Below are 13,770 nucleotides of genomic sequence, written 5' to 3' on the forward strand. Positions count from 1 at the left end.
TAGGAGCATTTATTATAGTGGGGAAGGCAGGCTGAGACCCACAGAGCCACAGAGCGTAGTGGTACACGTGGGTGTGCCATGCCAATTGCCGCAGGCCACAGGAGTCAGCAGGAACGCTTCACGAAGGGGCCGTGGTTAAGGCAAATCTGTGAGAAGAACTTTCGAGGCCTGGGACTAGGGGTGCTGTCAAGCAGCCCAGACTTTCCAGGGACCAGAGATGTTTAGCTAGAAGGGAAACTGGGGCCTGGAGAGCATGGATGCCTTGGGACACCAGGGGCCTTGACAATTGGCTAAGGAGCTGGAACTTTCTCTGCAGTCACCAGGGAGCCAGGGAAGATGTAAGGTTCAGGGTGACATGGCCCCCATGTGCCTCTTTTACAAGCCCACCCTGACTGTTGATGGGGCAGGCTGGCAGGCCTGGGGGTAGGGGGCAGGTCTCTGGCAGAGGCTGGTGAACGATTGCGTAAGGGATGGAGAAGTCTGTCCTGGAGCAACGACCATGTGGCTGTCATTAGAGGGCTGCCAGGATGCTTCTGGGGAGTGAGGGGCTGGCAGTTTCACCCACTGAGACGGGACCTACAGAAGAGGGGCGGGGGGAGGCGGCTGATGGGCAGCCACCTGGGGCCCTCCAGGGGCAGACAGTTCATTGTCTGAGCCTCAAATGGGTCCTCTACCCTGGAAATTCCCTCCTAAAAAGCCCAGTCACTCCTCACCTCCCACCCTAGATAGCTTGCCCTAGATGGGTGGTGGGCAGAGGGGCAGTCCTTTGCCTGGGTGGCCAGGAGCCCAATCACGGCCAGAGGCAGACCCAGAGGCCTGGTGCCCCCCCATTCAGCAGGGCTGTCTGTCCACTGGCAGACCCCAGGGCCGGCCATGTTGGGCAGCAGAACTGGTGCTCTCTGGAGGATGGCGGTCTGGGCATCCAGGCCCACTGGTGTGGGACGCTGTGCCAGGGCCACAAGGGGAGAGGGTGGTGGCCCCAGGAGCTTGGGCGTTCCAGCCGCCTGCAGTGCAGCAGGCAACAGGCCCTGGCAGAGAGTGGGCTAGACTGTGGGTGGCAGGGAGCCCTGGCCCGCAGGCAGCTGGCTGTGGCCACAGCTGCTCATCTTATTTTCCACTCCTCCCCGAATCACTGTCCAGCTCATCCTAGACCCCCACAGGCTCTGGTCAAGTAACTGGAGGAGGGAGTCTTGTGAGGGGGCCATCAGACGGCCCTTGTGTCCAGCTCAGCCCTGTTCTAGTAAAGCAACTTGGGCTGGTGACTTAAGTTCTCTGAGCCTCAGTTTCCCTGCAATGACATGAGGGTCTTAATTTGACATGGTGCCCGGGCTCTAGCTGGACTCTCTGAAGGGCAGCTCTTGTTGACAATGGACAGGCAGTGACCGCTCCCAGCAAGATGGTGAATAGGATGGAAAGTCTCCTGACAGCTCGGTGGCAAGGAATTCTAACGTTGGGTTGGGTCCCTCTCTTGACTGGTCTCCTGAAGTCCCCCCAGGGGGACTACCAGACAGGACCCTGGTACCAGAACAAGGAGGACAGGACAGGAAAGAAGTCCAGGACTCCAGCCAGCACTGGGCCACCAGATGTCATGATGTTGGACAGGTGTGCCAATGGTCAGAATGACCCCTCCAGCCCAGGGAGGTGGGAAGGAGGGAGTCCAGTGACAGCCCTGGTTCCACCCTTGCCTGGCCCTCCTCTGGCTTAGTCTCTCCTTTGTTCTTGCTTTTTGCTTGTTTTGCTTGTTTTTGCTTGTTTGCTTGTTGGCTTTTGGCTTTTTGCCTCAAGGCATGCAGGATCTCAGTTCCCAGACAAGGGATAGAACCTGCGGCCCCTGCAGTGGAAATGCAAAGTCTTAACCACTGGACTGCTGGGGAAGTCCCTTTGCTTCTCCTTTGAACCAGGTGGGTACAGTGATGACCTCCAAGGACCCTGTTAACATTCAGCCTTCAGGACCCAGGATCCTCTATACCCACTGGCCGGGCATCTTCCCTTTTGGACTCACACATGCCATGCCCCCACTGGGCTCCAACATTTGCTCAGTTTCCCTTAACTGTAATGCCATCTTTCTCCTCTCTGGTGACCTAAGCCCCCATGGCTCCCAAGGACACGCCCTACCCAGGCTTTCTGGGGTCCTTGCCCTGAGTCCCCCCAGAATCTCATGCTGAGCCCCCATAGGCAGGCCTGGAACAGCACACTCCCTCTCAGCCCAAATCTGCTGCCAGGGGCCCCATCTGCTCCCCTCCCTGGCCCAGGCCATGGGCTCCAGGGCAGGAGCCAGGCCTCAGCGTCCCTGTGTGCCCCTCGAGAGCTCCCAAGTCAACAGGAACTCAGAAAAGAAAGCAGAAGGCTCATGGCCTGGCTGCCAGTCCTTGCTCTGTCACTTCTGAGTGGATGACCTCAGCAATTCTCCCTGCCGATCCCCACCCCATCCCCCCAGCTGACCAGCCAGCTCTGTGTCCCCCTCTGCAAAGTGCAGGCCTGGGGCACCAGTAAGAATCTGAGTAAGTGCCATCCGTGCATGATGTCAGTTAATCCTCATTGCAGGCTTAAGGGGTAGAGTCTAATGTTCACCCCCTGTTTATAGATGAGGAAATGGAAGGTTTGTAGAAAGAATGAGTGACTTCCTCAAGATCTCAGATCTGGTAAGAGGTGGAAGCTGGAAACCACCCAGGCCAGCTGAGGGGCTACCCTGCCAAGCAGCACACCCTCGGGGGAGTGGAGGCTGGAGACACACTTTGCCCCTGTCGGGAGCTCTCTGTGGAGAAATGGAGGTTTGTTCTTGGAAGAGGGAGGACCTGGAGAGAAGTGGTAACTTTTGGAGGCCGCACCGAGTCCGTGGCACTCTGGCTGACTTCTACTTTGGGCTCTTCCCCTACCCTATCTCCTGTCTTCTTTGAGGTTATGTGTGAGGACAAGCTCTTTGGCCCCTTGACTTCTGACCGGGAGCTGCCCCCTGATGCCCAGGCATTGCCTGCGTGGACTCTAAACCAGTCACTCCAACACTGGGCCACCAATACCATGCAAGGCAAGTGTCCCAACTCATGGATAGATGTGAGCCAAGAGGCAGCAGGGACCTGCAATTCTGGCTACATGCCACATCCAGGGTCAACTCTCCGAGCAGATACAGGACTGGTTGTTAAGAAATATCTAGTGATATTAGGGGTCCAACCTGGGAGCTGGGTGGGTGGCAGTGGTGGTGATGGTAGAGGTGATAAAGTTGGTGGAGGTAAGGATAGAGGCAAAGATGGAGGTGAGGATGGAGGTGAAGATGAAGGTGCAGATGGAGGTGAAGATGAAGGTAAGGATGAGGGTGAGGATAGAGGTAAAGATGGAGGTGAGGATGGAGGTGAAGATGAAGGTGAGGGTGGCGGTGAATATGGAGGTGAGGGTGGAGGTGAAGATGGAGGTGAGGATGAAGTTGAGGACAGAGGTGAAGGTGGAGGTGAGGGTAGAGGTGAAGATGGAGGTTAGCATAGAGATGAAGATGAAGGTGCAGATGGAGGTGAGGGTGGAGGTGAGGGTGGAGGTAAAGGTAAGGATGGAGGTGAAGATGGAGGTGAGGACAAAGGTGAGGATGGAGGTGAGGATGGAGGTGAGGATGGAGGTGAAGATGAAGGTAAAGATGGAGGTGAAGATGGAGGTGAGGATAGAGGTGAAGATGAAGGTGCAGATGGAGGTGAGGATGGAGGTGAAGATGGAAGTGAGGCTGGAGGTGAAGATGGAGGTGAAGATGGAGGTGCAGATGGAGGTGAAGATGGAGGTGAGGATGGAGATGAAGATGGAGGTGAGGATGGAGGTGAAGATGGAGGTGAGGGTGGAGGTGAGGGTGAAGGTGAGGGTGGAGGTGAGGATGGAGGTGAGGGTGGAGGTGAGGGTGAAGGTGAGGGTGGAGGTGAGGATGGAGGTGAGGGTGGAGGTGAGGATGGAGGTGAAGGTGAGGGTGGAGGTGAGGATGGGGAAATTACAGAGATGATGGAGACAGTGGCGGAGACAATGGCGGTGGTGACAGCAGAGCCGGTGGAGCTGGTGGGGACAGGTCTGGGGTGACAGCGATGGTGACAGTGGTGGACAGACTGGAGGTGACGATGGAGGATATGATGGGCAGGCTGGAGGTGCTGGGCAGTGATGCTGGTGGCGATGGGGGTGGAGCTGCGGCCAGTGAAACCGGAGGCCACAATAACACTGAGACTGAAGGCCAGAGAATTGCTGGGAGTAGCTCTTGACTCAGAAGCCTCTCCACCAAGCATCGACGCTCCTCCAGCCATGACTTTCAGTCAGAGAAGCCCCTCTGGCCAGTCAGTGTCACTGATGAGCATCTGGCTCCAGATAACATCACGGGCAGGAAGGGGACCCAGCTGCCTCCCAAGCATTAGCTAATGTGAATGGAGCATCAGCCATGACTCAGGCAGCTGACAGGGTAGGGGCTTCCAACTCAGTGAGAGGCCTAGTGCCCGGGGTGCCAGACAGTCGGGAGGTGGCCTGGGGATAGGCCCTCCTGTTCTAGGAAGGAAGCAAGGCCCTGGCCACAGTCAGGCAGGAGAACAAAGGCTCTACTGGGCAGATGAGGAGCAGATCTGAGCCCCTGGGGCCAGCAAGGTGGGGAGCTGAGATCGACACTGAGCAGGGAGAAGGGGCATGCTGGGTACCAGTGCTAGGTAGGCTTCTGGCCTGGAGGGAGCTGCCAGGGGTGGGATGACGAGGTTGATGGAGGTATCTGAGGCAGAGGGGTTGGGGGTCTTGCTGGCAGCAAGGGTAGAACAATGACAGCAAGAAGATTCCAGGAGTGGTCCAAGCATGGGCTCCAAGGCGGCCACTGGGAATTCCAGCATCTTTGGTAAAAGGTCACAAATTCCTCCTCCATTCTTGACATCAACACACGAATGCTGCAGGCCCGCCATGACCGATGTTCTAGCTTTTCCATTACCCGCAGGCTGTCTGCTCCCACACCCCCTCTACCCCACGGTGCGCCCGCTTCTGGCCTCTGCCAGGACCCTGGCGAGGTGCTGGCCTGGAAGAGCCTAGTCAGGGTGCTGGCCAGGCTCCCCTGCGTGCTGCCCGGGCAGTGGGCCTTGCCAGGTGTCAGACTCAATTTCCCAATCCTTCTTGCTCAGAGAACCAAACATCTTCTCCCTCCACCCAAGCTGGGTCCTCCCAGGCCGCGTCCTTGGCAGCAGGGAGACCCTTGGGGCGGCAGTCAGACTCACCAGGCCAGGCGGAGCGGGGAGGGGGCAGAAAGCAGAAAAGTCATTCATCCAATTTGTCACCCACCTCTCAGAAGGACACTGGCCTAAGGGAAGGGAAGTGTATGCTGCAGTGGATGGAGCAGCCAGCTGCAGGCCAAGTGACCGGAGATGGCCGGGGCGGGAGACGCGCCCCCAGAGAGTCTGGAGACCTGGGTATAAGCCCTTGACTCACCTTCTCCCTGTACCCCACTGGTAAACAAGGTGGGTGAGCGAAAGAACGTCTGAGGCCCAGCCCACCGTCCGTGAGTCAGCAAGGTTCCCTCCCTCTGCCAACCCCAAGTCCCTTGCACAACTTTGCACTCATTGTTTTAAAAAAATAACAGTTTGATTGTGATAGAATTCACACACCCTACAATTCACCCATTTAAGGCATACAACTCAATGGTTTTTAGCATATTCACAAAGTTGGACACACATTTCCACTGTCTGTTTGAGACCATTTTATCACCCCAAAAAGAAAGCCTTGGTCTATCACCCCCTAACTCCTAATCCTTCCAGACTCCATCTCTACTCCCACCAGCCCTACTCGCTATCACTACAGACGTGCCTGTTGTGGACATTTCTTGTCATCGTTGCTTCCTTAGAGGAGGACACTGCATAAACTGGATCTGCCTGCTGCCCCCAAACCAGCCCCTCCCTAGGGCCCCTCCTGCCCCAGGCCCAGGGCTCCAGGCTGCCAGCGCTTCGGGGTACAGACTCTCTAACCAGCCACAAGTCTTGTCTCTCTCCCTCTGTTTCCTCCCAGCTGACCCCCTCTCCCACAGTCCACTGTGGCGCTGTCCGCTTCTCACCGCCCCTGGGACTGTTCTAAAGTGGAAATGTAATCAAGTCACCTGGAAAGGCCCAACAGGTCTCTGTTACCCTTAGGGTTCCATCCAGAACCTCGGCCCCAGGCGTTTTCGTCTGGATTCCCAAGAGGACAGGGCCTGAACTAGACCATGCGTTTGGGAGAGGATTTCAAGAGACAGAATGAAGGAGGAAGGAAAGCATGAAGGCAACCTAAGGATGCTCTCTGCCACAGGCAGCAGGGGCCCAGTTCCCCCGGAACCTCCAGGCTTACACAGAATGCCAATCCGATTGGTCTGAGTGACAGGAGATGGGTGTTTTCTTACTGGCTGAGGGTTGCTGCTAGGGAAGTGAACCCCACCCCAACATCCCAGGTTGCACTCGTCAGGCAGAGAGGACCCCTGCTTAGAAGACTCTGAGACAGAGAAAGATGCCACCATGAAGGCCATGCAAGACTCCACCCAATGCCTGCTGCTGGCTGTGCACCTTCTGTGAACATGGGCAGCGCCCAGCTGCCCCTTCTCCTGAGAACAGCCCTGAGCTGATAGGAGCTATTGGTCTGGATGTTGAGCAGCCTACGATCAATGGCCAGCTGAAACGGGGACTCCCTTCCTCCAGGAAAGCCAACACGTGGTGCAATTTATGCTCTTGAGTCTTCCCTGTGGATCAGGCCAAGAACACACTTTTCCTGAGGCCACATTCTGCTTCCTTACCTCATGAAATCACAGCATCTACTTCTAATACAGACTTAGGCTCTGTTTCTGGGGAACCCAGAAGGAAAATGTGCCCCATAACCAAGAAAAAAAAATCAGTGAAATAGATCAAGAAATGACAAAGATAATCCAATCAGCTGACAAGACTTGAAAACAGCTATGATACAAGTATTCAAGATCTTAAAGGAAAAATAAATGTAATGAGGAGAGAAATAGAAGATATAATAGAGAACCAATATAACTTCTAGAGCTGAAAATACAATGTCTGAAATGAAAAATTCATTGGATGAGCTCAGCTGCAGCTTGGAGGGGAAAAAAAATTAAAAAGAATGTTAATATAGACTTGGAGAACTACAGAACAACACTGATTCATCTATTACATGTATAATTGGTTAGCATTTTTTGCAACAAATTTCTTTCTTTAAAAAATAAAGAAAAATAAAGGTATTTTCTGACAAACAAAAGGTGAGAAAATTCATTGCCAGCGCACCCTGCCCTACAAAAAAAATTTAAAGAAAGTTTTTCAGGCTGAAGGAAAAAGATGTGTAAATATGATTTACCTGACAATGAAGAATACCAGAAATGACAAATAGGCAAATATGTGGACTAAAATAAAACAGATTTTCTCTCATTTTTATTTCCTTGAAAGATAATTGACTTTTCTGTATACCTGAAGGAGAAGGCAATGGCACCCCACTCCAGTACTCTTGCCTGGAAAATCCCATGGATGGAGGAGCCTGGTGGGCTGCAGTCCATGGGGTCGCTAGGAGTTGGACACGACTGAGCGACTTCACTTTCACTTTCCACTTTCATGCATTGGAGAAGGAAATGGCAACCCACTCCAGTGTTCTTGCGTGGAGAATCCCAGGGATCGGGGAGCCTGGTGGGCTGCTGTCTATGGGGTCGCACAGAGTCGGACACGACTGAAGCGACAGCAGCAGCAGCATACCTGAAACTAACAGAACATTGTAAATCAACTCGGTTTCAGTGAAAAGTTGTTTGTTTTGAAAAGAAATTTAAAACATTTTTTAAGGGTAACTGACTTTTAAAGAAAAAAAAAATAACACTGTATTGTGGAGTCTAGAACCTTCACAGAAGTGAAATGAAGGACTGCCACAGCACGAAGGATGGAAGTGGAAGTATACTGTTGTAAGGGTCTTATATTATTCACAAAGTATTAGTTAATAGTTTAAAGATAGACTGGATCTTTAACTTGGATAAGTTACAAATCCAAAGTACAAACTCGAGAGCAATTACACACACACACACACATCACACACATAGAGAGAGAAGTAGCTAATGGGCCAAAAGTGATCAAAATGGAAGGCTAAAACCAAAAGACAAATCCTCAGTCCACAGGAAGGGAGGGGGACTTCCCTGGTGGTTCAGCGGCTAGTTGCCATGCTCCCAGTGTGGGGGCCCAGGCTTGATCCCTGGTCAGGGGACTGGATGCAGCACGCTGCAACTGAGTTCACAGGCCACAGCTAAAGATCCCACGTGCCGCAGCTAAGACCTGGCACGGCCAAATAAATGTAAACCAACAACCAACAAAGGAAGGGAAAGAGGCAAAGGTGAACAGAGCTGAAGGAGCAAACAGAAAACAAACAGCAAGGCAGGAGCGTTAAACCCAAACGTATCGCTCGGAGCCTAGTCACACGGAGTAACGGACTGCATCTGCCCTCCCTTAACAAGGCCTTAACAAGGAGAAAACCAAATAAAACATACGACACAGCGGTTCTTCAACACGGACGAGAAGCAGTACAGAAATATGATCCCTAAGAGAAGAGGAAATAAGGCGAATTCTAAAACCTGGAAATTTTCTTAGATCTTAGGAAATTAATGTACTTCTAAATAACCCATCAGATCAGATCAGATCAGATCAGTCGCTCAGTCGTGTCCGACTCTTTGCAACCCCATGAATCGCAGCACGCCAGGCCTCCCTGTCCATCACCAACTCCCGGAGTTCACTCAGACTCACGTCCATCGAGTCCGTGATGCCATCCAGCCATCTCATCCTCTGTCGTCCCCTTCTCCTCCTGCCCCCAATCCCTCCCAGCATCAGAGTCTTTTCACATGAGAGATTAGAAAGTATTTTGTACCAAATGGAAATGAAAACACAATACACCAACGTTTGTGGAGTGCAGCTCTAAAAGCAATGACTTAGAGGGAAATTATAGCTTTAACTGCTGTACAAAAGATAAAAAGTTGATAATCGATGAGTAAAGGGTCTGTCTTAAAAACCTAAGAAATGAAAGAGCAAATTCAACCTGAGATAGAAAAATGTGAATAATAAAGATAAGAACATAAGTCAATGAAATAGGAAGTGGACAAACAATACAGAAAATGCTGATACCAAAAGCAGTTGATTTGAAAGGTCCAAATCACTAACATATTTATCTATTGTTATATAACAATAGTGTCATAAACATAGTGGCTTTAAACAGCATACGTTAATTTTCTCCTAGTTTTGTGGGTCAGAGGCACAGATCAACTGGGTCCTCTGCTTTAGGACGTGACGAAACTACACTTAAGGTGTCTTGTCTATGGCTCAGCTCAGGAGGAGACCACTTCCAACTTACATAGTTATCGACAGAATCCAGTTCCTTATGGGATGCTGGGCTTGGAGCCTCACTTTCTAGTTTGTCGTCAGCTGGAGGCCACCTGCAGCTCCTGGCAACATGGCCCTTTCCAAATGGCAGCTTGCAACATAGCAGTTTAATTCCTCAAAGCCATGGTGGAGGGGGGCCATCTCCTAGTAATGTGAATTATTAACTCATACAAAATAATCACATATACATAATCATGTACACTCCTTTACCGTTGCTATATTCTACTGATTAGAATACTTTGGCTACCTGATTCGAAGAGCCAACTCATTGGAAAAGACCCTGATGCTGGGAAAGATTTAAGGCAGGAGGAGAAGGGGGTGACAGAGGATGAGATGACTAGATGGCATCCCCTATTCAATGGACATGAGTTTGAACAAACTCCAGGAGACAGGGAAGAACAGGGAAGCCTGGCGTGCTTCAGTCCATGCGGTCACAAAGAGTCGGATATGACTGAGCGACTGAACAATGACAACAACTGATTAGAAGCAAGTCGCAGGTCACATGTGCACTTGAGGGGAGCAGCTCACCCAAGTAAGTGAACACCAGAAGGTGGGGACTGTAGGGCTGCTGTACAGCTTTTGTCACAATTGGTAAAACCCAGACTGGATTCTTCAACCAAAAAATAGAGACCATTACGCGACCAATATTATTAGAGAGAGAAGGAGGATCGCTAGAGACTATATATACACTAACTAGATAACATGGGATGATTATGAACAATATCAAGTCAATATATTCAATAACAAATGGAAATGGACATATTCCTTACACAAACTATCAAAACCAGCATACGAAGACACAGAAGGTAAAAGGGCAAATTATAGCTGAGTGAAAAAGAAAAGATAAAAGGGAAGTAAATGAAATAGAAAAATGATAGAGAACATGGAAGAAACCAAAATCTGGTTCTTCGAAATGGTAACAAAATTCGCAAATCTTTGGCAAGCCTGAATGAGAAAAAGAGCTGTCTCAAATTATTAAAATTGAGAATGAAAGAATAGACATTACTACTAACTATACAGAAGTAAGAAGAGCTATAGGGCAATACCATGAACAGCTGTATACCAACAAAGTAGATAACCTAGATTAAATGGACATAGTTAGAAATATTCAAACTACTAAAATGGACTCAAAAGAGACCAAAAAGCTCTCTAACATGTAAAGAGATTGAATTAATAATAATAACTGTCCTCTGTCCTAAGTTTTCAGTCATGTCCAACTCTTGTGATCCCACTGGCTGTAGCCCTCCAGGCTCCTCTGTCCACGGGATTCTCCAGGCAAGAATACTGGAGTGGGTTGCCATGCCCTCCTCCAGGGGATCTTCCCAACCCAGGGATTGAACCCACGTCTCATGTCTCCTGCATTGGCAGGTGGGTTCTAACTTCTCACAAAGAAAAGCCCAAGACGCGATGGCTTTACGGGTGAATTTTGCCAAATGTTTAAAGAAGAACTGATGCTAGAGGACACCAGCAAGATGGCAGAATAGGAGTTTCCTGTCGTCATCCCCGCCCGCAGGACGTCAGTTCTGGCTACCACTGGTGACGACAGTACCTTTGTGGGAGTCCAGGAATCCAGCAGAGAGGTTCCTTCACTGTCGGAGAAAAGAAAATCTGAGAACACACACATTGGAGACAGTCGATGAATACTTGCCCTATGCCTATGTCACCCCCTCTCAAGGTGGCATAGTTCAATGCCAAGAGAGACCCTCTGGGCCTGTCCTTTCTCCCAGGGAAAAATGAGAGAGCAGTAAGTCAACACCGGGCTTTCCCAGTCAAGGTGGATGGCACCCAAGAGGCCCACTTATTCTAACCCACCCAGAACCCAGAACACGGTCAGCACAGCTGAGGGGTTGAGAAAGGCTGGGAGCACAAAAACTAGGGCTCAGAACTTATCCAAGGGAATTCCCTGGTGGTCCAGTAGTTAAGACTGTGCTCCGACTGCAGGGGGCATGGTTTCAATCCCTGGTCCAGGAACTAAGATCCCACATGCCAATTTAAAAGACAAAACAAAAGCTCATCAAGAGGCTGCAGATCCCACAAACCACTTTGTAGACTCCACCAGGAAGTCCACCCGGGAATCCCTTAGCAAGCCTCACCTGCAGATCCCTCAACTGGCCCAAGTGTATCTCCAATGCTCTGCACACGTCACTGGCCTCCTCTGGTCAGCTCCCTGAACACACCGTCATGGACAGGAAGTATGAGTCTTGGCAGACAACTTACAAGCACAAGCAGAAAGCTGCCGTGATTCTGGGACTGACAGAAGGCACCAAGCTTGAGTATTCTCAGGGCACAAGCCTAGGGAAATAAAACAGTAGCCTCTCAGCTTCTAGCCTGGCTTCATAGAATCAATAGAAGGCATACAATCTTAAGAATTTCCCTCCAAGGAACGTCCCTCGTGGTCCAGTGGCTAAGACTCTGAGCTCCCAAGGCACGGTGCCCAGGTTCGATCTTATGCCGCAACTGAGAGTTCGCAGGCTACAACTAAAGATTCCACGCGCTATAACAAAGGTCCCGCATGCCAGAATGAAAACTGAAGGTCCCATGTGCCATAACTAAGACCAGGTGCAGCCAAATAAATAAATATATAAATAAATATATATTTTTAAAATTTCCCTCCAAGAGGGCACATGAGGTGTGGAGTGGCCACAACCATAGGAAAGGTCTGAACCTCAGAATTCCTAGCTGGGCTGACTGGTGACAGTATTTCTCTCCCAAAGTTAGTCAGTAAAGACTGGAGAAGGTGACTACTTTTTCAAATGTGAAGACAATAATGCAAGACTTTGAGGAACACAAAAAAATTAAGGAAACATGATACCACCACAAGAACACAGTAATTTTTCAGCAACTGAACCCCTCACATATGAAGGTTTATGAATTGCCTGACAAATAATTCAAAATCATCATTTTAAGGAAGCTCAGGGATCTACAAGAGAACCACAGCTTTCTTAACACGATAAAAGGCATTTATGAAAAATCCACTGCTAACGTCATACATAATGGTGAGAACTGAAAGCTTTCCTGCTAAGACCAAGAATAAGACAAAGATATCAGGGTATTTAGGCAAGAAAGAGAAGCAAAACCACTCAGGTTGAAAAAGATGAACTATTAACTATGTGTAGATGTGTAGATGACAGGGTGTTATTCACAGAAAACCATAAGAAATACAAACACATGTGCATGCACACACACACACACACCTGTTAGAACTAATAAACAAACTCAGCAAGCTTTTAGAATATAAGAGAAATATTCAAAAATCAATTGAGTTTATTACATAAACTAGAAATGAATCATTCTAAAGGAAAAGTAATAAAACTATTCCTCTCACCATAGACAAAAATTAACTCAGAAGATCAAAGACCTAAATCAAAGAACTAAAGCTCTAAAACTCTTAGAAGAAGATATAGTAAATTTTTGTGATCTTGGACTAAGCAGTGGTTTCTCAGATAAGACATGAAAAGCACAAGCAAGAAGAGAAAAAATTAAGTAAATTGGATTTGATCAAAATTTTAAGCATTCACGTTTCAAAGCACCGTCCAGAAAGTGAAAAAACAACCCACTGAATGGAGGAAAATATTTGCAAATCGTTTTTCTGATAAGGGACTAGTTTCCAGAATATATAAAGAACTCTTACAACAGCAATAAAAAGGTACATAAGTCATCCTTTAAATGTGAAAAGGATTTTAATAGACATTTCCCACGAGAAGATATACATGCAAATGGCCAATAAGCACATGAAAAAAAGTTCAACATCATTAGTCACTAAGAAAATGAAAATCAAAACCACACCATGATGTATCAAAACCACTATAATGGATGTAATAAAAAGAAAGACAATAAAAAGTGTTGACAAGAATGTGGAGAAATTGGAACCTTCGTACGTTGCTGGCAGAAATATAAAATGGTGCAGTCACTTTGGAAAAGCGTTTGGCAGTATCTCAAAAAGTTAAAATAGAGTTGCCAAAGGAGGCATTCTACTCTCATGTATATACCCACAGGAGAACTGCCAGGACAGGGGAGCCCGGTGGGCTACAGTCCATCCCGTCAGAAAGAATCGGACATACCTGAGGCGCTTGAGCATGCACACATGCGAGAACTGAAAATGTATGTCCACGTGAAAACATGTATGTAAATGCTCACTGCAACGTTATCCATAGTGGCCCAAAGTGGAATCAGTTCCCATATCCATCACTGATGAATGGATAAGCATAATGTGGTATACCCATACGATGGAATAATCTTCGACCACAAAAAGATGAATGAAGTCCTTACAAATACTACAACATGGATGAATTTTGAAAACATTGTGCTAAGTGAAAGAAGTCAGCCACAAAAGGTCATGTGTCATATGATTTCATTTATATGAAATGTCCAGAATAAGCAAATCCATAGAGACAGAAAGTGTTTGCCAGGGGCTGGGAGG

The 13,770-nt window shown here is 48.9% G+C and overlaps 1 long non-coding RNA gene across 1 annotated transcript in view; it reads right to left on the reverse strand.

Annotated features, from left to right (window-relative positions):
* Positions 1-7,668: 7,668 nt before the first annotated feature.
* Positions 7,669-13,770, reverse strand: part of LOC133238596 (uncharacterized) — a 50,312-nt gene continuing 44,210 nt past the window's right edge. The window contains exon 4 of the long non-coding RNA XR_009733577.1: positions 7,669-11,642. This is a non-coding gene — a long non-coding RNA (uncharacterized LOC133238596). The remainder of the gene's footprint in view (positions 11,643-13,770) is intronic.

The sequence above is a fragment of the Bos javanicus genome, chromosome 25 (assembly GCF_032452875.1).
Source record: "Bos javanicus breed banteng chromosome 25, ARS-OSU_banteng_1.0, whole genome shotgun sequence".
Taxonomy (NCBI): Eukaryota; Metazoa; Chordata; class Mammalia; order Artiodactyla; family Bovidae; genus Bos; species Bos javanicus.